The sequence below is a fragment of the Dromaius novaehollandiae genome, chromosome 5 (genome assembly GCF_036370855.1).
Source record: "Dromaius novaehollandiae isolate bDroNov1 chromosome 5, bDroNov1.hap1, whole genome shotgun sequence".
NCBI classification, from domain to species: domain Eukaryota; kingdom Metazoa; phylum Chordata; class Aves; order Casuariiformes; family Dromaiidae; genus Dromaius; species Dromaius novaehollandiae.
The window spans coordinates 11386937-11410535 of record NC_088102.1 but is presented as its reverse complement, the minus strand read 5'-3'; the positions used below and the strand labels follow the sequence as shown (position 1 = coordinate 11410535).

Sequence of the window (23599 nt, the reverse complement as noted above, 5' to 3'; positions counted from 1 at the left end):
AGAAGAAAAATAAGAATATAATCCATATGGGCTCCTTCATAGCCAGGTGAAGTGAATGAAGGTTTCTCTCCACCACCTCTCCCTCACCCTCCCCAAACCCTCCCCCCAAATTAGACTCTGGGTTGTGAGAGAGGCTGTGCTGCTTCCCTGAATGAGATGCCCAGACTAACAAACCCGAGGGCTGATCCAGGCAGGAGCAAGGTTTAAGATGTGCTGCTAGACAAAGGGAGGGCAAGGAGCATCCTACACAGTCATGTTTCTGAAGCTTTCCTTTATTTACTGGGAGTCATTAACCATCCCTTTGTTAGACCAAGCTGCCTGTGAAAGCAAGTTCAAGCAAATTCGCTGCTGCATCTGGTATGTTTTACACAAGGGAACTACAGCTGCTTGTGCAGATGCCTTTGTGCAAGCACTGAATTGCCACTATTAAAACTTTAGCCAGCTGTCAAAATAGGAAGAAACTGAGTCCAAATTTTTTAAATTCAATTTTTTATTAGACTGTTTAATTGAAACAATTCCTATACTTTTCTTGCTACTCCATATAAACTTTATCTTCCCATTCCTCCACTTCCCCAAGTTTTTCCTCCAAGGCTTTGTAGACTGGATGAAATAGAGCTAGTTCCGTGTTCAGATATTTGAGGTGTCCTATACACAGACTGTGAACAAGAATCTTAGAGACATATCAACGGCACTGCTATTAGTTTTGCAAAAATTACCTTCCAGTACAGGAAGCAAAATATGTTTTCTTGGAGTTTATGTTAAGCTGCAGATTTGTATTTTCTGAAGGAAGCCAACAAGCTTCCTGGTTCTCTGTGGAAAAGTATGCCAGACAGTGATTAGGGCATAGATGGATTGCGATGAATGTTTTGGATGAGCGTCAGAACCAAAAAGAATAAATGTGTCAATACAATGGATGGTGGATTTGATATGTTTGCTGCTGCATTTTTTTTTTCCCATCCATGTTAAAGCAGGACACAGCAGCACTTCTCTGAATCGGCATCTTGTTGGGGATTTAAAGGAATGGAGCTAGTGTCAGAATCAGTCTCTGATACGCACTGAATTCATTAGCTGACTAGAAGTTTGGCAGGGACTTGGTGCACAGCCCCTTGTAGTTGGTAGGAGGTTTTCCATGGCATAAGAGGGCTTTTTTTGGATTGGGCCTTGGTGCATGGTCTGCAAGGAATCATTTACTGGGGAGAAATATTGCATCTTAATTTATAAGCAAGCTGCTGTGAGCAGATCGCTATTTGAAAGCATTTGCTTGCTGATGTTTTAAATACTCCCAGCCTGTAGATCACTTTTGAGGAGGTAACTGGATCACTGACATCCAGAGATGACCTCTTCCAGTGAAGTCAGACACTAACTCCACCTGACAGCTAAGCTTGCATCTCCACCACGGAGAATCGTACACAGGACTACAGGCAGGATTGACGCTACTCCTTTTGCCCGTACTGGAGAGTATGCAATATGTCTGCAATATAGGTGCATCTGACCCTGATGCATTGGTATTCAGTAGCTCAAGAGTGAGGGAAGAGAAGCAGCCCATTAATTTGCCACTGGCTGGAGGTGCACTTTTGCTCTCCTCCTTCATCTGCTTGCTCCAGAATCTATTGGAGTGAAAGTAATTTAATTGATTTTAGTTATCCTTAGTCTCGAGGCTGAAAATGGGAGTGGGGATATGCTTCAAGTATGTAGTATCATTAATAGTTTTGAGAAAGTGGATGGAGAATAATTCTTTACTGTTTCTCTTAACATGAATATTGGGGCCACTCATTGAAATGATTGTACAGTAGATTTAAAACAGGTAAAAGGAAGTTTGATTTTTTGTTCCATATGTCACATAGTTAATTTGTGGATCCCATTGCAATAGGACATTGAGGAGGATCAAAGGTACAGATAGATTAAAACAAAAAAGCAATAAAGATTAGACAGAGTCACGTTGGACAGATCCTTTGATGGAGCTGTGAACACGGTAGTCCAGATACCACCTGGGCCTGTTCAGGGAGACGATAACCTACTGACTGCCAAAAGCTGCGCGGATGCAGTAGGGAAAGATCATCCTCAATTTGCCTAGTCTTTTACTTATTCCTTAGTCATTGGCTTGTGCCTGTCTGGCACAGGAGAGGAGCTCTCTCCCTGAATCATCCGCTCTGTAGTACAGTTCTCACTGGATATGAATCACCAAATACGTGAGCTCTCCTTTCCTCCAGGTAGTCCTGAGAACAATTCATGAACTTGTCTGAATAGAAGCCAGTGCTCCCTGGGCTAAAATGCATGGCCAAATTAAATCATTTTTAAATTGGAGTTAATGCTAATAAGAATTTTTTACAGACTTCATCATGTTCTGTTTCACATGCTAATGTCTCTCATTAGTTCACGAAAAGCACTTGTTTCTTTAACCCTCTTTTCGAATAGGTATATTCTCTCATTTCCTGTATATCTGAAATACCTGACCACAATTCCTTGTTACTATTAATGTAATACTCATAGTCATTATAATAACTGTCTTCTTCATTTATACAGCACCATTAGCCAAGCCTTCCGACCAGTCAAATGTGCCCGAGAAGGAGTTAGATCTTTTCATTAAGAGACTAACAAACTGAAGGCATGACAGGGCACAGTGTAATAACTAGAATATCAACAGGCTTGGAAGGGAACAGGAAAGTAGTATATGGTTATTAGTCCTCGGAGAGCTCATCCAAGGAGATTTTTCTGGAGCTTCTCACAGGAAGAGTGTGGGCATTTGAGAACATACTTTTCCCCACAGAGCAGTGTGTGTTTTCCGTGTGTGTGTGTGTGTGTGTGTGTGTGTGTGTGTGTGTGTGTGTGTGTGTGTGTGTGTCTGTGTTTTCAAGCTGCAAAAAGCAGCTAAATGCCCAGTTACCCTGAATTTCAGTGGAAGTTAGATACCCAACTGCTCTGTGAACTGTTTGCAGGCTGACTGGGGATGCTGCGGGATGCAGCCACTGCTTTGGCAGGTAAGCTTAGGAGCACATTAAACAATTATATTTATTTGTTTGGATTTTTATTAGTGCCCCAGGTAGTTTCAGTGTCCAGACATGATAGTACAGAAGCTTGGTTCAATGAATATGAATGTTTTTTTCTGATTTCATTCCCTGTTCTGGTTTGGATGACCTCTTTCTTTGGTTTTGTGTGACACCTTGTGTACTCTTTGGTTGTTCAGTCATTGCAACACAGGCATTATACAGACATCCAAGCCTTTGCTACCTTCATAAAAAAATCCCATGCTGTTTTTTACAGTGCTTTAAGGCTACTTGCAAATTAAAGTCAGTGGAGAATGCAACAGGCTGCTTGCTCAGCAGTTAACAAAGGGGAGCAGAGTGCCAGCTTCCTTTGTACCGTCCATGGGCAATTTGCCTGCTTACAAAGACATTTGCCCAGGGGTGTAGTGGAGGGAGCCGGTACGTTTCCAGATTTCCCTGGTGGCTGAGTCTCTTCCTTCTCTGATGTTTGGCAACTCCAATAGAGCTGTTTTATGCTCTTTGGGTGCATTTAACCAGGGGACAAGGGCTGTGAGCACATTTAAGAACGACGCTAAGTAAATGTTTGAGGAGTCACATGGAGGCCAGAGCTCTCTTCTGTGAAGCTCTGCGGAGCTCAGCTCCTTGCATGGTAGCAATTCCTCTGCCCGGTGCTGCGAAGATCACCTCTGAATCTTTCCCTTGTATTGCACCAAGGGCTTGGGACAGTTTCCTTCTGCTCTGCACAAAGGATCTGTTCCACCGTACAGAGAAACGACAGCAACACCTTTGTCTTTATTCCTTGCAGTGAGCCCTTAATACTCAGTGTTTCCCCTTGCCTTCCAGCACCCAGCTCTTTCCTGGAACTGCTGGCTTCTGGCCTTGCTCCCTGTCAGCATGTTGCCTTCCTGTGCTTTCTGTCTAGCCTGAGCCAAACTTATTACTCAATCAAAATTCAGCAGGAGTTTTGCTGAATTATTGTAAACTCACTGGGGCAAGAGCTGTGCCTTCCTACTCATCAGTAAGGTACTCTGCATATTGATTGTAGCTGAGAGAAAATAAAAATGAATACATTCATATTGATTACATGTGTTCTTACTGTGAGACTCACCGTACAGCCCCAGTAGATTTATGTTTTTCTTTTATGACTATTAGCAATAAATCCCTTTCTTTTCTTCTTTTTCTTTTTCTCTTTCTTCTCCTTTAAGTATGCTCATGTTCTGCAGAATGAATTTGAGTAAAGGGAGTGGACTGTGAAATAACTTGTGGGAAAGTCTGATGAACTGCCTTTAATTTCCCACTCACTTTGAAAAAATCCCCCCTCAATATATTTGTGAAAACCAGACATTCCTTCCACATGCAGTTCAGATGCTCTGCGCCCACCAGACACAAGTTTTGTGCACCAGTGCACTTCTTCTAATGAACATGCAATTTCTTCCCCAATACAATTATGACAGATATTATGGCTGGGGACCAGATATGCAGAATGATGCTTTTCTTTCAGCTTGGGAAAACACAGATATTTGCATAGTTCCAGGCACATATTGGAAATTTCAGAATTTTAAGCAATACAACCTTGCTTATTATTTTCTCTTCAAAGTCTCTGCTCCATATGACATATATCTGTTGCGGTTAATGGCATTGTGAAGCTTAGGCACACTGCATAGACTTAAATTCCAGTCCTCTAGAGAGCAAGAATTTGGTTTATGAGTAGGAATTGAACAAATCCAAGTGTTTTTTTTACCTATACTGCAATATTAAATTGATAACATAGAGCTATGAGCCCTAAGCAGGGCTGACATTTGTGTCTGTCAGGCACAGAGAGCAGATTTGAACTGAACTGGCAAATTGGAGGGAGGCAGAAAAGAGTGCCCTTCCAAACAGAAAGGAGCCAGATGGAGTGACACCAAAGATAGAATAAAACAGCTAGAGTTAATGGCATTGTGCAATGGCTCTAGAGAAAGAAACAAAAAAAAAAAAAAAAAAAAAAGAAGGGTATGAATATTAATGAAGATTCAGTAAATGAAGTAAATTCAGTGAATGAAGTAAAAACATAATGAAGAGGAAAGGACAAAATGAAGACAAAGTTTAAGCCTGCTATCATGCAAAAGATATCCTGCTGTTGACATCTGCTAGGCTCAGGAATAGTCTCCCTCAAAAAGCTGGTGAAATCCCCTCACTCAACACATTTAAAAATAGACTAAACAAACCCCAGTGAGCCAGACTCTCATCCCCTTACTCACATGGGGCTGTAACTTGCTCCAGCAGCCGTCCTTCTGAAGCTCCTGGGAGCGCTCGCAGGATGAGCAGTTCTGAGCCGAGTAAGAGGCAGAAACCTGGTCCTGTGCATGGCAAGCACGGATCCTGCAGTGTAGGAGACATGGATTAGATGAATTACAGCTCTTTCCATCACTAGAGCACTGGTTGGACACACTGCACTAGCACTTGCCTTTCTGCATAGTTATGGGCTCTAGAAAAATACTTAAAGCAAAGGATGTATTAAAGGGCTGTGCAGAATCAGGACATAGAGGGCTGGATACAGCAAAATGCAGGAACGCTTTGTCTCACTTCCATTCAGGCTCTGCAGATCTCACATAACTGTACAAACTAACTTTCTTCCTTATGTAGTTCTGAGTGATGACAGTATCTCTACCATCTCCAAGAGGAGGTAACCATTTGCTGATAAACATCTCTTCTCCAAATGTATTTAGTAAAAAGACACATTCTTTTGTATACATTTAATTACAGGAGAACAGATTTTGTCCAAATAATTAGGTAATTTAAATCATGCAGTCTCTCCCAAAGAACTATATTTAACCTTCATTTGAATTTAATTTACACATCAGAGTGCCCCTTAAGCAGTTCTGTAAGCCAAAACACTGATCAGATATTTTTTAAATGTCAAATGCTGCTTAATTGTGGATAGCACTGAATTTGTTTTTAGAGATAACTGCTTTTGTTCTGCTGCTATTTTTTGCCTTTCCCATTGTCATGTTCCTCTTCTTCTGAGGTTTCCATCAACTGTTTAATCCATACAACACTAGAGTTTCTAGACCACTGAAGAATTCAAAGAACATGTTGGGGGGGGGGGAAACCCTTCAAAAGTTTGACAAAGTATTAAACAGGATACAGATGAGTCTTACTACTACAGATCCCAGCTGTTGCAAAAAAAAAAAAAAAAGAAAAAAAAAAGAAAAAAAAAAAAAGAAAAAACCACCCAAGTATTATTAGTAAAGGATTATAAAATTTTGCCTGAGTTAAGGGGAATGCTATAAAGGATAGTCTTACAGCACTAATATAAATCAGCATAGCTTTATTGGCTCTAATGCACCTATTCTGATTTACACAGTTCAGGATCTGGCTCCTTACATCTAAATGTATCTTGCACTGTAGAGAAATAGATCATTTTTCTCCTGACTTGCTCTTTCCCATTGTCTTGCCTCTGTAAATTATATATAGTAGGTTCACAAGCAGTGCAGTAAAAGTAAACAGCAAGAGATGGAGTCTCACAGTTTGAATGAATTATAACACAACTATAGTAGGTCTGACCTACATTAAACTAGTTCAGGAGAACAAGCTCTGCATGAAGTGGCTTGTATTTCAAGGTTGTCTCTAAGGTTGATTCTTAATAAAAAAATAGGAATGATTCCAAAGGATCAGAATAGCATTATCAGTCTCTTTGGAACAAACAAAAGCTAAAGTATTCTCCACAGCTCAGCCATAAAAACAATAGAGCACGAAGACTTTCCTGTAACAACATCTCCCACTGGGTGATAGTAGTTGAAAGTACTTACGATGATTATGATTAATTTCATTAGTGCTCGATTCACTTTAATACTTTTTTTCCTCTATCTCTGAGTGCAGATAATTTTTCCCTGCAAGTAAATCCAGGGTGACAGTTTAATAGGCTCAGACATGCTTAGATCTGAAATGAGACTGTAATATTAATATACTATTGACCAGTTATGGATTAAGCAAACTGAGGGCACACTTAAGTAAATGACTTCAGAGGGACAAGTTAACGTGCTAAGTGGTTCACAGGCAATGATTAAAAATATTCTTCATTTACTTGGAAATTAATAGGTTTCTTTAATTAATCTAATAAAGCCAGCCTACGATATGTTACAAATTTGGTGCATGCTTTAAAGGAAGATGCTGAGCTGCTGAATCTGGAAATCCCTGTGATGCTTATTGTAGAGAGGAAACAGTCATATATAAAGCCAGCCTTGCAGATGGTCCAAGTTTCCAGTAGGCCATCTTCTTTCCTGCAGGAATGGTTACATTTGTCCATTTAGTGAAGGATGTTATGAATCTAGAAGTTAAAAAATCAATAGCATCAACAACCCTATATGTAAATTTAGGAGTCATCCAAGAATCTTTGGAGATTGTTAATATATTTCCCAATTGTATCTAGTGAAGTGAGCAGTTTTTTTCCTCCAATAGCCATTCCTCTTTCAAATCCAATCAGCCAAATAAAAAAATGGACTGCAACAAAATCTTTGCAGCAACAGAAGCCTATATTCCAAAAAGTGTCAAAGCCTTGAGAAGGGAGAAGAGGCAGTGGGATGCTGACATCAGATAAAAACTTTGCATGAGTTTGACTTACCCAGTAGATGCTCAGAGAATATGGTTATCTAAAATATATAGTTAGGTCACCACTGCCAACTTTATAATGGAGAGATCAGTTTAAAATTAGTGCCTCATTAATAGACCTACTGCAGTTTGCATTGCAAAAGCACCTAGATGCTTGAACATTGTACCTGTTGCAGAATAGGACCACCCTGGCCCTCCAGAGTTGTGTGAACTCTGAAAATTGTTGTTGATATGTTTGTATTTGGACTGTTGTCTGGGAGTAATACAGGACTTTCTAAATCCAAAGTATTTGCAATAGATTCTGGAGTGGCCAGGGTTCATGGCCTTAGCCTGGCCTCTTCATGGCACTTGACCTCACCCCCAATAGGAGATCCTCTAGTGAAAAGTTGCACTATTTCCAGAGTAAAGGTAGGCCTATACAACCGAGAGACTTCTTCAAGTCCTCGTCTGTTGATTAACTTTACTTTAACATAAGGCCTGGTTATCTTTTGACCCCTTTGCCCAACATCCTATCTTGTGATCATCCCCCCTCTAATGATGTTTGATGTCAGAGGACTGCCATTGTACCGGTCGGAAAATCAGAAGCTCTTTGATTTAACCACTTCAAGGCACAAAGAAACTATGAAAGGGGGACCAAAAGTGCTACCTTCTCTGTCTCCTCCTTTCCTTCCCCTTGCCCTTATCAGTACAAGATAAGATCCTTTCTCTCTGGTTTTCCCAGTAGTTTTCACATCCACATAACCAAGCAGGAGGTGCTTCCTTGGCTTCTGTTACCTGTGCTTTAGTGAGCCGTGGGAGTTGGGGAAAATTGATTATCTTCCCACTGCTCACTGGGGGAAAGTTGTTACCAAAAATGTCAGAACAGTACCTTTCTATTTCCATGGCAGAAGTTGTCAGGTACTCAGTGACCTCACAGCAATGAGAAATGTTCCATAAAGTGGTGTGCAAGTGTGTACAGTGCACATTAGCTGTAGGAGGGAAGAAGTGGAGGGGATAAGGACATTTGACTTAGGACACCACATTAAAAGTTCTGCAAAATCAAGCTCTATCTACTGTTTACATTCAGCCCTCTTGCCCCAGGAATGTTTGCCTTGGAAAGCTTTCAAAGTTTTCTTTCCAAGTTAGTTAAAAAAAAAAAAAATGCTACCACAGTTGAGAAAAACTTTTTGGACTTATTCCATCTACCATATATGTGGATGCATGTGTGTATGTTTGCATGGCAGGAGGGAAAGGGAGGAGGGGGGAAGTACTTTCAACTTGCAGACAAATCCTCCAGTGGGTGTAAAAGGCGTTTGAAATCAATGGAGCCAGGTTGTGTTGCAACTGCCGAGGATCTGGCTCAGGCAGCTGTAACGCTGTGCTGAGCTGCGGTTTGGAGAAACCTGAACATGGCTGTACAGAAGAAAAAACAGAAAGAGATGTTTGGTCGCAGTCCCGTTTCTTTCCTGTGTGGAGGACAGCTGTGCAGCTGCAAGGAGCGCTGCCTGCAAACTCATCGGATATGTGCATTTTCCCTCTCTTTGGTGGGTCGGATCACAACAATTAACTTCTCTGAATGTTTGTGGTGAGTTTAATCTGAGGTGTGTCTGCTCCTTTGCGTTTGCAGCTGAGGGTGGCAAATAAAATGGCTAAGTATTGCTGTAGGCAGTTTTGTCACCAAGCCTGGAATGAAGCAGCTCACAAGAGGTCCTGAAAAGCCACTCTTCTGAAGTAGACCATAGGTAAACAGGGCTTGCGATAGGCAGGCTTTGCAAATGTGCCTTCCCTTTTGGATAAAGAAACAGAAAAAAAGAATAGAGTATTTTGTTTCCTCAGGACTGAAATAAGCTGAGGCGGAGAAGCTTTGCATTCCTGTGTTTACAAACATGACTGTGGTGAAAAGCAGGGATTTCGTTAGAGTTAGCTTCATAGTAGTGATTCCTCAGGTCTTTTATGCCAAATGATCACCTTCTGCTATACAATGCAGAGGGGCAAAGAATCACTTGACTGCAGCAGGCATGGGAGTCCATAAATCAATGGCATGCAAAAGACATGTGAAGGGGAAGCAACTCTTATTCCCAGTTTGTTGGAATGAAGTGATCTCTCTGTTGGAGCTTGGATGACAATTGTGTGTCTTCAGGCAATGAGGATAAAAATGTTAATGTGAAAACTGTGATAAATACCTTCTCTCATTCCTTGTCATCTTGTTCACCTCTCTGGAATGCCATGGTGGTATAATGAATAGGGAGAAAAAGGTGAGACTCTGGGTTCATAGCTCTGCTACTAGCCTGCACATGGGCTTCATCAAATCTCTTTGCCTAACAGCATTTCTCCATAGAATTGGTGTCTCTATGAGGTGGAAATTTGCCTTTTAATATGACAATTATCTAGCATAATTTCTATATAACCATTTTTAGTTATATCATATAATTTAGAATAAAAGATATCCCAGCCGTTGTTATTGTCTTATAAATGAGCTACTCAGGCACTGAAAGCTGCAAATTCCAAGTAATTTACCTTGAGTCATGATTTAGCTGTACCTGTAAAATTCATACCCCTTTTTCTAATTTGGCCAAAAGGAAAAGACTTTGCTTCTCTGGTGCCATCTGACATGGGAAGTGACTCAGTTCCCCATGAGCTTGGGAATCCAGGCTTTACTAATGTCTGGGATTTGATTATGCTCACATGGCTAGTTTCTGAGAGGAGCTGGTAAACTTCGTTTTGCTTCAGTTATTAGTTTTTAAGGCTATGAAAGGTCAAGATAAACCATCCATAAATGCGGCAGCGATTAAAACCTCACTTAGCTTATTGCACAGTATGTAATTGTTCATCCTATGTCACATAATAAAATCTGATGGAGATAACTGCCTAGAGTTTGCTTTCATTTAAAGGAACAGGCATGCACTACACATACCATTCCCTACATGCACATCACTGCTGTTTCTGTTTAGATATGTATAGTTTAATAAAATAGGGAATATTTGAATCTGAATGCTTTAGTGGTCTGTCACTCTACTATTTCTAGCTTTGTCTTATAGTTCTCATGAGGAAGAAATAGAACAAGGAATATAATAATAACCTGTCTGATGGTGATGTACTTAGGAGATGGCTGATGACATTGACTTTGTGGCTTACAGGTTCTCCTATTTGTGAGCAAAGCTGAGAAATGTCATCCAAGCCTTTAGAGCTCCCATTTTCCTAAGAGCTCAGCTTTCAATTACTGCCAAAAAGTAGGAGCCAATTTTCCAAAGAGCTCCATATACTGAGTGCCTCTGACATATGCTGGCTTGAAAATGTGGCTATCACACTCATACTAGGAGCTATGTTGAATGGATTTAGAAAAGCTGGGTGTGCCCAGAGCACCCACAGTGTTAAGAGTCTGCCACTGTGTTATTCCTGTGCCATCTCCTCTAAAGTACGTGTCACTCTGCTATGACTGATTGTCTCTATATAGTGCAGTGTACTTCTATTAAAATCTGGCACTGAATTTGGTATCAAAAGGCCTTCTGGCATCGCCCTCCCTGTCCCAGGTGAACTGGAATCCAGCTTCCCTAAGCCTTGCATTGCTATGTAGATTATCACAGCCATAATCTCTCTCTTCTCTTTGTGTCTTTAGCAAGACAGTCTGCAAATGCAGAATCTAAACACTGCAGAAAGAAATCTGCCTCTTTTGTTCCCCAGACTCCTGACTTAGTCTGCCACTCTGCCAAAGCTAGTTACCAGCATGGCAGCTGATGAATAAAGAACAGGCTGCTGTTCTCTCCGCACGGTAAGTACCCTGTAGCTGTTAATGTATCCCTTGCTGCTGAGGCCCCTCTCTTTTAACAGGTTCTCTGAAATAGCCAGCTGCTAATGTGGCTGCTACTGAGTGTCCACCTTTTAAAAGTTCATTCCCACTGCTTGCTTCAGAATCGTCACTTCCACTGCCAAAACACACATGGCAGAGCTCAGCCAGCAGAAAAACTGCTCTCTTAGCCAGGAGTTGGAGGGGGAAAAGAAATGTCAAACCCCATCATATGTTCCAAGTAAGGGGTTGGTGACTTGCAGGACAGGGGAGTTTGGTGGCTGATGTCTGGTCTGGTTTGCTTGCAGTAGTATCGTTCTCACAATGTACCTACCACCTTTTATTCCAACTTCCCACAGAGGTGTTTGTCTACAAACCCCTTGCCTTCCTGCTCTCAAGCAGTGATCTCCATACCATATCTTTGATGATGTTTTGAATAGTCTGGAGGAAGCCCTTTTCTAAAGCCTCACTCCAACCCAGTGATCCAGGAAATCTTTACCTAAGTAGCTCAGAACCTGAGATGCCCTAAAAGAGCATAAATATCCTGGCAAAGTCTTCTGTGGGTGCTTATAGTTTTGCTATTGTTCCAGACTAGGAGCACTGACATCTTGGCTGAGAAGAGGGTGTCTACCTCCTACCTATGCTTGTTTGGATTTACAAAAATATAGAATTCTCTGTTCCAAAATCCTCTGCCCTGCAGGCCTTGATTCACTAAACATGCTCAAATCATACCTACCACTCTGCTAGGCAGAGCTATAGACTTCATTCAAAACCACCTTTTGCACAATATCCTAGTGGTTAGAGAATTTGCCCAGGAATTAGGTTTGCAATCAATGCTCTCAGTCTGAGAGTACTTTAATATGCCTTTTCCATCTTTCAGGGCGTACCCAGACCATCAGTCAGCTCTGGGCTGTTCTGTGGCAGAGATCCTCTCCTCCACTCCTTCTGCTGATGCTGGGAAACTTACCTAAAGAGGAAGCAAAAGAAAGCATACTCTGTGAGCAGGTGAGTCAGGCTCTCATATGGGAGAGGGAAGATTTCTGTCTTGGTCTTTGTCCTTTACATTAGAGCATCATTAGATAATGCAGGGAGCAGGAGACTGAAACTCAGCTTCCCATTTCTGACTTGCCCTAGTCCTGGGCTCTGAGCTCAGATTTCCTCCTGCTTGCTTTCTGGTGCTGTGGCCTAACTGCTAGGTAGGCAATTGTGCAAAATGTCTGTGCTACTTCTTCTGCTCCCAAATGCATGATGTGGGCATTTAAATAGGATTTGTCATAGAGATGTCCAGACTTCAGCTCTGGGATAGGTACTTCTGTATGGGAGAAAAGCAATGCCTTATACATACCCCTCAGCTGTGTTTTTTAATGGCTAACTTAATACACTGTTTTTCTGTGGATTCCTTTCCTCAGTGCAGAATGCAAAACACAGTGTAGATGTGTAACTTAGCTTTTTTAGGTCCATTTTTGAGCCAGATATCTAAATTCTGTATTACATCATGAGTTCTTTTCCAGGTTTAACTGAGAGTTACTGTTTCATACTCACTCTGTGCCATAAAGAATACCTGATGAGTGCTGAGGTGAACAACAGCTGCTCACAGAGGACTGAGGAAACGGCTACAACAACTGCTATTAAAAGGTAGTTCAGGTGAGTGGCTGATGGCAAGGAATAGCAGAGCATCTTTGAACCACAGCTGGAGCCTGAAGGAAAGACAGATCTGGAGTGGAAGCGAAACCTGCCAGTAGTAAAAGCATCGCTGAAACAGAACTTGCAAGATCTAATTAAGGCTCAGGGGCCAGGAATAGATTTGGAGGGACAATGGGCATCTGGGGGCAGGGTGTGTAAAAGAAAGGAGATCAAGAAAATCATCAAATTAACAAGAAGGAGCCCTGGCACATTAGATCAATTGCAACTATAGGATTTAATTCCTCCCATCACAAAAACAATGAAAAAAACAGATGAGAGAGCCTAATATTTTGGCAGCACCTGCTGTCTTCTGAAGAGGCAGATGCTGCCAGAATGTTAGCCTTTTATCCTCTTTCCTCTTTCCTTTTGTTTTTCTGATGGATTGAATTAAATTTGGGGCTTAACACAGGGTGCCTATGCCAGGGCTCTCTGTTGACCATTGCATGAAGCTTGGGTTTGTGATTGCATTCTTTACTAAACTCCCTGTTGTATAGGCTGGCAAACATCTTTTTCTTCCACAACTGAGCTGAAGGGCAGGTATGAAAAAAATTTCTGGGGGTGAAAAGCAGACTGAGTTGAGGAGCGTGAGCAAGAGAGATGGGCAGAACAAGCAGCAGTAAACCCTCCTGGACGATATGTATTTTTACCACAAACCCTCCCAGGCACAGTGATGGTGGAGACTGGGTCCGGCAGGCTGCATTTGAAGCAAGGAGGTGTTGCTAGCTGTGAAATGGGGAGCGCGCCCCGGTGTGCTGACTGCAGACACGGAGAGTTTGTGAGGTGAAAGAGAGGTGGAAGGAGATGGAAAGGATGGAAATCTTGCTAATTCAGAAAAAGGAAAGGTGATCCCATGCCGACCAGTTGCTGTGAAACCATGTGACAAGCTGTGCACTGTGGGTGCCAAGCTGGGATCTGCTGAGCTAGTCCGAGCTTTGGCTCAGTTTCTCCCCCTTTCCCCAGTTATAAGATGAAGTTTCCAGAACTGCGCAGATGATGTGTTGTGAAGGTTAATAGCTGCACCTGCTGAGAAATGCAAAGGTCACGTGGCTGTGACACAGGGAAATGCTACAGAAACACCCATTTTATCACCGACTGGTGTATTTGTGTAGTGGGGAAAATACTGGCCTTCCCTACCCACAGCAGTTTTGCCTGGCAACATGTAAGCACCCTCCAACTGCGTCCTGTGTATTTTTTCCCCAGTGTTGGTCAGACTTGTTGCTTTCAGAAATGGTTAAAATTAGGTGCTAAAGATACCAGTTCCGCAGCAAGACTTAGAAACCAGCGAATTCTTGTCTGTGAGGTGCCTAATTACCCACTGAAACCAGGGCTCACCTAATTTTCAGTGAAAAGCAACCGCTTTCAGCAGGAGCATGAGTAACCACCTTTTGTGGGTCTGGCCGTATGACTGCGAGGGTCACACAGGGCCCATGTCTCAGGGCTGTGTGTTGAACAGAGGCTCCTCAAACCCCTTGAACTGAGCTCATTCTTTCGGTCTTGCTTCTCAGGCTCAAAATGGATGTCAAAAACATAGCAAAAGGCTACTTCTTCAAACTAATGTCCTTGCTGAAAGCCTAAGTTAGAAATTTCTCAAATCCATGTCTATAAACATTTCATATCATGTTGCATTTACGTGATGTAAAGCACTACAAATCCTTCTTCTTTTTCCTCTGGATACTCCCTGTTGGATAGGAGAGAACACTCAGCCGGAATAGGTGAACGGAATATGATGCAATACCTAATTGAAAATGCTATTTTCTGTACAGCTGAGCTAAGCCCCCAGAATGACCTTTTATGCAAGTCAAAATTTTTCTGAACTTGCGATTTGCTTAGAGAAAAAGAAAAGGGAAGGGGTATATGTCACTGTGATTTTTTTTAAAGAAATAATTATTTTCTATTGTTCTGCAAAGAACTAGGAATTTCTTGTCCTTTTTAGGTACAAAAGAAATCCCACAGACTTAATCAGAGACACTGTGAATATCATTTGAAACAGTGGACTCGAGAGCAGACATAATATTTGCACTCGGCAGTGAAATAAATAGGCATTTGAAGCTGTGTTAGGATGTGAATTTCCATAGTGCCTTGAGGGACGTAATTTTTGGTATTATGTGAGCAGTTTGGATGAGAAGACCAGGCAGTGAAGCTGAACAGCTGTATCCTGCCCACACATTGTGAAGCGAGGGAGAGGCTGGGAGCCCCGGGGAATCCTTAGAAGACACTGTGTCCCTGAAGTTTTTCAACAAAGAAGTTGTGCAAAGATGAGCTGTTTAGAAATGGAGCTGGGGAGATTATTGCCCCCGCCAACCCTGCAAAGTAGCGTAAACATCGGCTTCTGTCTGCATCCCTTTGTTTATTTATTTTGAAATAAAATACTGCCTGTTGCTTTGAAGTCCTGAGAGTGATGGGTTTCATGCCTATTTTATATCCAGCTCTCGTTTTGTTGCTAAGGGTGTAACACCAGGGCAGGAGGCGGATAACAGGTTCATGCAGCTGCACGGTGACATCGGCTCCCTCTCCCCCATTGCTGCGGGAGCGGAGCGCTGCGGAGGACGGGTCCTGCTCCCAGGGCCCCGCTCTGCTAAACCGGCGCCTGAATGATTTTCCACTTGGTGGAGTGGGTAGGAAATCTCACGAAAGCAAAGCAAACTATTAGCAATCCTGGCACCTCTTACTTGTCATTGCATGTATCTGATAGCTGATTTGGATTTAAGGATCTGAGCAGAACATAATGCACTCACTGTGAGTTTAATTGTTTAATTGAAGGATCATTATTAAACTAGGTAATAGATAAGCTTCCTGCCATTCGAAAGGGCCACTTCTCTGTGAAAGAAAGCACCACCACAACAACAACAAAAGACAAGATTTTCTGAATTATTTAGAGTTGCCAAAGGTGTTGAGATAGCAGCTAATTAAAAAAAGCTATCTGCAATACAATGCTATAAAAGAATAATAAAATTCAAATCTCATTTGTTCCACTTCAGGTTCCTCATGTGCATAAAACTCTATAAAAGGCAGCATCTGTGTTCACATTGTATGCTGAAAAGATATCACACAACCACTAATTCAATTGACATTTTTAACTGTTCATTGTACCATATATTTCCATTTACTAGATTTTTTAAGCCCCTTTAAGTGCATCATGTATAGAACAGGATAAAATAAGATCGAGCCGTTTACTTCCATAATGAGATTGGCAGTGGAAGCTGACAGAGCATTGAGCTGTCAATTTGAGCACCAGCAATACTTGCAGGATTTAAAATAGCATTGTAAGCTTTTATACCAACCAGAGATTGTATTCATACCAGGCTAGTTATGTGGATTTGTGTTGCAAAGAGAAGCATGATGGACTATTATCTCATTTGAACTAACAATTTAGAGATCACTCATCTGTTATGATTTGAAATGAGATATATTATAACATCAACAATGCCCACAACCAATTGTTAAATAATAGCATTTTTCAGCTTCGGTGACAAAACTAAGCCTTTGTTTTAATTTTCAGTGGCAGGTATTCAGGCATGATTTTAACGTACCCAGACACTTATATAATGCAGAGGAGAGATCTGGGTTCTTTTTCTTTTTTTTTTTTTTTTTTGCTTTTTTTGGTGTGTGCTTATAGCTAAAAGGCAACCTTTTTTTCTGTGACTCTTGTTCCACATGGCAAATTCACAACGAAATCAATAGGAATGATTGGTTTTTAGATCCATGGCAGGACTGGCTTGAAGCATACAAATGAAGCTGAAGAACAAAGTCACCTGAGCTCTCTTACGCGGGCGAGACACAAACACACGAGGCTTAGAAGTGGCCTCGCTGTCTCTTTTGCTCTTTCCGTGTTGCCCCAAGGCCAAAGGAGGAGCAGCGCAGCAGAGCCTGGCAGGACCTGCAGCTCAGCCTGCCCAAGGGGTGCAGCCCTGGCTGCTGGAACTGAGCAAACGCTTTTCAAAGAAACCCTTCGTCACTCGGGGAAAAAAGGGGACTTCATAGCAAATGCACTGATTTGGTGGGAAAAAAATCGGTGAAACATCTTTTGTGGTAAGAATAAAAGTGATTCTTTTTGTTTCTATATGTATTCTTAACCCTTATAAATGAGGGCAAATTTCCCAGCCACTTCTTTTTCGAAAGCATTTTTTTTCCTCCCCAAACCACAACAGATTTAGAAAACAAGCAAACAACCCCAAAACTAAATTTGAGAGACATTTACCTGCCTCTGTTTAAGCCTGAGGTGAACAGTGTAAGTTTGGTGTGGAAATAAATACCCAGTGCCTCTCTGCAATCCCGAGGGAGGTGCCGCAGCCCTAGGGAGGGAAGAGCTTGCATCCTATCTACCCATCTCTGCGGCGGGTAGTGGCTGAGGCAGCTTCCTACACAGCAGCCTTTTGAAGCACTTAGCTTGCTTCATGCTCCCTATGAGGAGCCCGCAGGTTGTAGTCAGACCACCCACTACAGCTATCTAACTTGGTTATCAGGAGACTGTTTGAAAGAGCCATGAAAGATCCAGCCCAGCTGCTCTCCAGTCAGTCACAGCCAGCCTGTTGGCGAGGTCAATGGGGAGAAGAAACTGCAAGGTCTAAGCAGGATGGTGATAGCATGTGGCCCAGTGGACTCTGCTCGGTGGTAACCGGTCTAAAAATCGCCTTGTCCAGAGCTGGGTGTGCAGAGAGCAGAGGTGCCTGCCAAATGCTGCGACAGGAAAGCTGAGATTTAACGAGGTGCCGTGCACCCTTAGCAAAGCAGGCTCTCTCCCGCCAGGGTTGGTGACCCCTTGGTCCTCCCCACCCCGAGGCCTGGACAGCACTGCAGAGCAGACCTCACGGTTTCAGGGAAGCTCTTGGAGCTGATCATACAATAACATTGTGTCTGCAGACAAACACGGCGCCTGTCTTTGGAGAATGGGCTGGGAGGTCGGTGGCTGGTGCTCTCCTGATTCTGTTAAGAGCTTTGGGAATGACCCTCTGCCTTGCTATCTGCTTTGCAAAGCAGGTCTCTGCATCTATTACTGAACCTGAATTATATTAAAGCTAATCTAGGTGATCCTAATAGCCTTTTCTGGACTTAGAATCTATGAAATGTATTAACCTCTGCTAGATGAAATAATACTTTCTGGAATAAAATCTTAATGATTATTTCCTTAAATATTTTAATACTTAAAACTGGCAGGCTCTGACACTTTTATTCCACTTTATCTTTCCCAGAATAAAAGAATATATATAAAATCTATACAGAAAACCTCTCCTAGGATTTTTCATCTCTCCCCCTTTCTCCTCCTCCCTCCTGGGACTCACCAGTTTATTAGGCCATGATTTTTGATAGATATTTGATATTATTAGCTACCATTGCAGGCCTTCATTTCTTCTTTTTTTGTGCATAAACTAGCTTTTCAGCCAGTTACTGAACTTCTCATGGTTATTTTGGGAGGAAGTGAATAGCTTCTTTCCAAAGCTGCAGCTGCTGGCGAAAGCATACTGTATTAAATTTACTTAGCACAAAGCCATTACTACTGTACTTGGCAAGGCTCATTCCTTCTAAATCAATTGTATTTGTCTTGCACAGTGAAACTATGAGGAATGAGCAAGCACATTTACAATTCCCACCACCAGTGAAACTACCGTAAGGTATACACAAATGAGCATACACAGACACATGCACATCCAACTCCTCGCCAAAACAAGGGAAGCTGGACCTAGATTGAATGTAAAATCAGACCTAAAACAATTTTACCTTCATTAACTGTCTCTCCTTCCTTATTCTAATTCCCCATCTCCTTTTCCAGGTCCTGACAGACTCAGAAGCAGACATCGTGAAGCCACAAGAGAGGTGAGCTCATACCTTTTACAGTCCAGAAAAAAGATGGAAATAAGGACAATCTTATGTGAGACCCTGTTTTTGTTGTGCTTCCAGATCCATTTTAGCAATCTTTAGAGAGCTGAAAGAGACACTTTGCATAAATAGTCCACATTTTGGGGTGCTTTTCTGACCTTTCCCACTGTTGCAGCCAATGCACTTTGGCATCAGAGCTCAAGCTGTGAGGACAACCAGCAATCTTCAAGGTTTCAAAACCTGTTTTCATTCCATGTGAGAGCAAAAAAAAGTTATGAAGTGAGTTGGAGGAGGGCTTTGAATATGATATTAAAATCACCTGAGTGAAGAGAAAGCCAGTGGGAGGGGAGTGCACATGGAAACTAGTTCAGGTTCCTGCCCTGCCAGGAGGGGATGGCCCCATGCCTGGACCTGCAGGGGAGACCCTCACCCTGAACATGCTGTTCTCTTGCCTGCTTATGAGTCACTGTCCCCTCTGGGCTTGCCCACTTTCTGAAGCCCACTTTGGTGGTAATAGTTCACCAAACACGGTTACAGTTCCTGTAGAGTGTGTGATGAATGCTCCTATAAACTTTGATAGCTTGCTATTCTTTCTTTTTTCTTTTTTTTGCCATGTATTCCAGCCTTTTATAGTCCTGAGTGATACACTGCCATGCAGAGCTCAGCAGTGCCTTTTTTTTTTTCGAAACCATTGCCATGTCATGCCACTCACCAGAGGGTGACAAGCACTTTCATCTCCATCACACTCTTATTCTTGGAAACTTTTTCTTTGTCTTTAAGTCACTCATAACTCTCTGCAGTGCTGTATTCAGTGGAGCAGGATGCCAGATTTTCTCTTCCTTGCTGCTGCCGCTAATGGCTAACATACATAGTTATGCCATTGTTTGCATATGTAACGAATGTTTTTATGTTCCATGGAGAGTGGAGTTGCTTCACAGAGGTGAAAAAGTACTTCCTCCTGTCTCCAAATTCCACTTAGCCTGATGGTCCACCTATAGCTGGATGCTATAGGTTTTAATGCTGTCAGCCAGGAGAGAAATTTGAACCTGTCTCCAATGTCTTATGTTTTAGCTGGGGTTTTAGCCCATGAATTGGAGTGCAAGAGGACTTCTTCTTCTGAGTTAAAAGAATCACCTAATCATTGCTGGGAAGACAGGCACCTAATTGCAGGGGGGAGTTTAAGCACAGGACTGTGCATGGATGCAATCCTTCCAAACAGCCCCAAGCAAAGGTCCCTCAAAAGGGAGCTTTACTCTCCTCTCCTGCCTCGAACATCTCCTGCTTCCCACAGGTGACTCCTCACCAGCAAACTGCCACTTGAGGGCTTACCCTTGTTGGGAAATGAAGCCAAACCAAATAAGACCAAGAGGGTGTGATTGTCGTGTTCCTAACTGTAACCTGCAAGCAAGGCAGTTGGGTCGAATGATCTCAAATTAGTTTGAGTACAGTTGCATATCTCCTCAGCAAGCTAGAAGACTGAAGACAATACCCTTAGTTGCAGCCAGAGGTAGCAGCGAGCAGATTATCTTTTGACAAACAATTATTTCATGCTTTGCTGAAGCAATAGAAAAAAATTTTAAAAAAGTGAAAGAGGGAGGGGGAAGAAATAAAATGTCAACTTAAGACTGAAGAAATGCTGTCAATTAACAAAATATTGATCCAAAACATTAGCTACTGACACACTTGAGGAAGCTAGTACTGCTTACAAGCTAGAAAACTGCATTTCAGTGAGCAGCACGCCAGCTAGGCTTTTCTGGGTGTTGGGGAGTTCCCATGCTTGGCGTGCACTCAAGGTAGGGGCTGGTCCAAGGTGAGGGATGCTCAGTGGTGAATGCAGAGCCACGAGAGCTGGACCCTTTTTTCTCATGGTCTGTTGATGGTAGATAGACCAGCAATGGGTTTAATGGAGGGGGCCTAGCTGCCCCAGTAGTGCCGGCTGGTGTGGTGCAGGTCTTGCATCCCAGGAGGGAAAAGCACCCACCTTCACCCTGCCATTGGCCTCAAAAAAAGGCAAAGTCAGAATTTGCTGACAGGACTGCCAGTCTCGGCCTTAGGCAAGTGGGAGTTTGAGTCTAGCTCCTCACCTAGAGGAAATGGGAAGGCTGTTTGCTGAAAAAAAACCTCTCAAAAGCTGAAAGTCAAAACTCGATAGTGAAACTCTCGTTATTCCTGTCTGACTTGTGGGTTATGAGTGACTCAATGTCCCATCAAGACCTTTTCAGGCTGGCTCAGAATAGCACAGGCAAGTCGGCTAATAGTTTTGATAACAGCGTTTTTCAAAGCCTCAGTCACAATACAATCTGAGGGCCTGATCCAGGGAAAATTGAAGTGTTTCCCTGTATTGAATCAGAGCCTAAAATGGCAGAGCGAGAAAGGGAAAAATAAACTCCACAGAAGTGAATAAAAACATACTTGAAAATGAATTCTGGAGGTAGCTCAGCCCGTCTGTCTTCGGACTGCTGGTAGCTTTTCACATCTGTTGACAACGGGGCCGTGTGCACCGAGCACATCGAGGCTGATCATGATTATGGGGAGAGAAGCTTTCACAAAGCTACAGCGTTTGCTTGTCGTAGGTGAGACTCAGGAGTGGCTTTGTGCTCCAGGCGCATTCATGCCACCCTGTTGCAGTGACAGGTTGGAGTGAGATAGAGCTGTGCTCGGGGAGCAGAAATCTGCTTTGTGCCCCTGGTAAAAGTGCTGGCACCTTTCTCTGTCTCCTTGCCTAATGGCTTTACTCTCTGCCATCAGCAACAGGTACAGCAAGGAACAAAATTTGGGATTGCTGTATAACGTGCATAGATTACCTGTTTATTTCTCCCATCAGGCTTAGAAAATTAGTTAATTTTAGATGGACTAAGGCTGATTCAAAGCCTGCTGAAATCAGCAATAAATCACTAAAAATGAAAATATAACTCCACTTACAGTGACAAAATGCCCTTCAGCATCTGTAGGTGGGCCAAAATCCCACCTCAAGTACATGGACGCTGAGACAGTTCAGAAGGAAACAAATTGATTAGCAATTAAAGGATATAACAAGGAAGATGAAAACCCACCATAAAGATTCTGTAAAACCGTGAAGCAGATGTCATTCATTTCTGCCTTTTATTTCTACTCTTTATACAGGATACTTTCTTACTTATTTGGCGCAAGAAAAAATCCCAGTTCATTTTACGGCCTGGAGAGTTGCATATCATCAGCCTGGAAGCACCCGATTTTACCATGCCATAGAAAACATTCAATGCAGCTGTAACGTTTCTGCAACTGTAATGTGAGACCTCAAAATGTTCTTTGCTTGGATATGAAAAAACTTTGCGATATTCAAGATGCACAGTTTGTAAGCAAGCAGGAGTGTGTGTGTATGTGTGTGGGGAGACACCTTTCTCCCATTTATACTCTCATTTATGCAGCAGATGATGAGTCACATTATATAATTACATAGATAGAAAGTTATTTGATGTTTAATTTTGCCTAGACAAATGTTAGTTGCTTCCTAAGCAGTATTTTCTCCCTATCAGTATCTTCCTAATAGCTGTGGATTTTTAATTACTGATAATTAGTATTTACATAGAGCCTTTAGCAAACAATTCCTGAAGTACTTGTAGTAATTACATATGTAAATTGTTATGAAAGAAAAACGTTCACAGATTCACGAAAGCTGGTGAAGTAGGCAGTAAGCAGAGGTCATGTTTTAATGTGTAAAAAATGAGGCAGAGTTGGGAGAAGGTCCCGTGTTTTTCTGCATTGTTAGGTGAAACAGAACCAAATAATTAGGAATTTCTGTGTAACATTTTTTTTCAATAAGGACAGAAGTGAGAACAAGTTCTGTTGTTTTTGGCTTATTGATGCTGAATAACAGAATTTGCTGAAAAATATTTATGAGATGCCTTTTCTTACAGGGACTTAGCAGTCACATAGAAGGGTTCAAGGAAATGTCTTGCTGAGACATTGGAGTCTGCACGATACCGTCAAAATGCAGAGGGATTTATAAAACAAGACCCAGATGAAACAGAACTGATGAATTTCTGCACAGCTTTCAGTTACGAATCCCTGTCCTTTCTCAGAAATTGGGCAGGACTGAGCATTAGAAATACCATCATATACACAGTTCAGATGGATAAAGGGAGATAGCAGACTTACAACACATGTGGAAAGAGATACAATCCTCTTTATGTACAGACTGCATAATTTCTGCCTATAGAATCAAACTTGTTTCAGCCACATCTGTGAGATTTGGACCCACAACAGTGCCTGTGAGCCCCAGCTTCTGCGTGTCTGTTGGAACCAAGATCACTGATGTTAAAGATCTCTTCTGTGCTTACACAAGAAGGCTATTTTTTTTTTCTGTTAGAGGGGGAAATTAGGATTCATTCCTTATTACAGAGATAAAAGCTTAATTTTTTTCCTTGTGCATGTTTTAGGAACCTGCTGAGCTGATCAGCTCTGCCATCTGATGAGCATTCTGCAGTGACATGAGGAGTAGATGAATTAAAGGCTTTGTCTGCTGCTTGTTCGATTGTCCTCACTCTCACTTTTTAACATCCTACAACTCCACTAGGGACAAGCAAATAAGTCCAGCTCAGGTCTCCCCAGCTGCACTCGCCTTGTCAACAATTGCCCAGCAGCAACCCATGTGACCCTCCCTAGATCATATATTCCATTAGTATAAATTATTAAAATGAAGTATTTTAAAAGTGTCTGCAAACCTATTCTAAATTAAGCCTTTTATTCCATTATGAGGCAATAAACCTTTCCATTTCTGAGAGCT

At 42.1% G+C, this 23599-nt stretch overlaps 1 long non-coding RNA gene across 2 annotated transcripts; it reads left to right on the top strand.

Annotated features, from left to right (window-relative positions):
* Positions 1 to 8762: 8762 nt before the first annotated feature.
* LOC112989901 (uncharacterized) lies at positions 8763 to 23344 on the top strand. Of its 2 annotated transcripts, XR_003260945.2 has the most exons (7): positions 8763 to 9138; positions 11170 to 11322; positions 12218 to 12342; positions 12849 to 12981; positions 18788 to 18831; positions 21958 to 22102; positions 22731 to 23344. It is a non-coding gene; the product is annotated as an uncharacterized LOC112989901 (long non-coding RNA). The 2 variants fall into 2 exon arrangements; XR_010389305.1 differs by having other exon boundaries at positions 8768 to 9138; positions 21958 to 23344.
* The last annotated feature ends 255 nt before the right edge of the window (positions 23345 to 23599 follow it).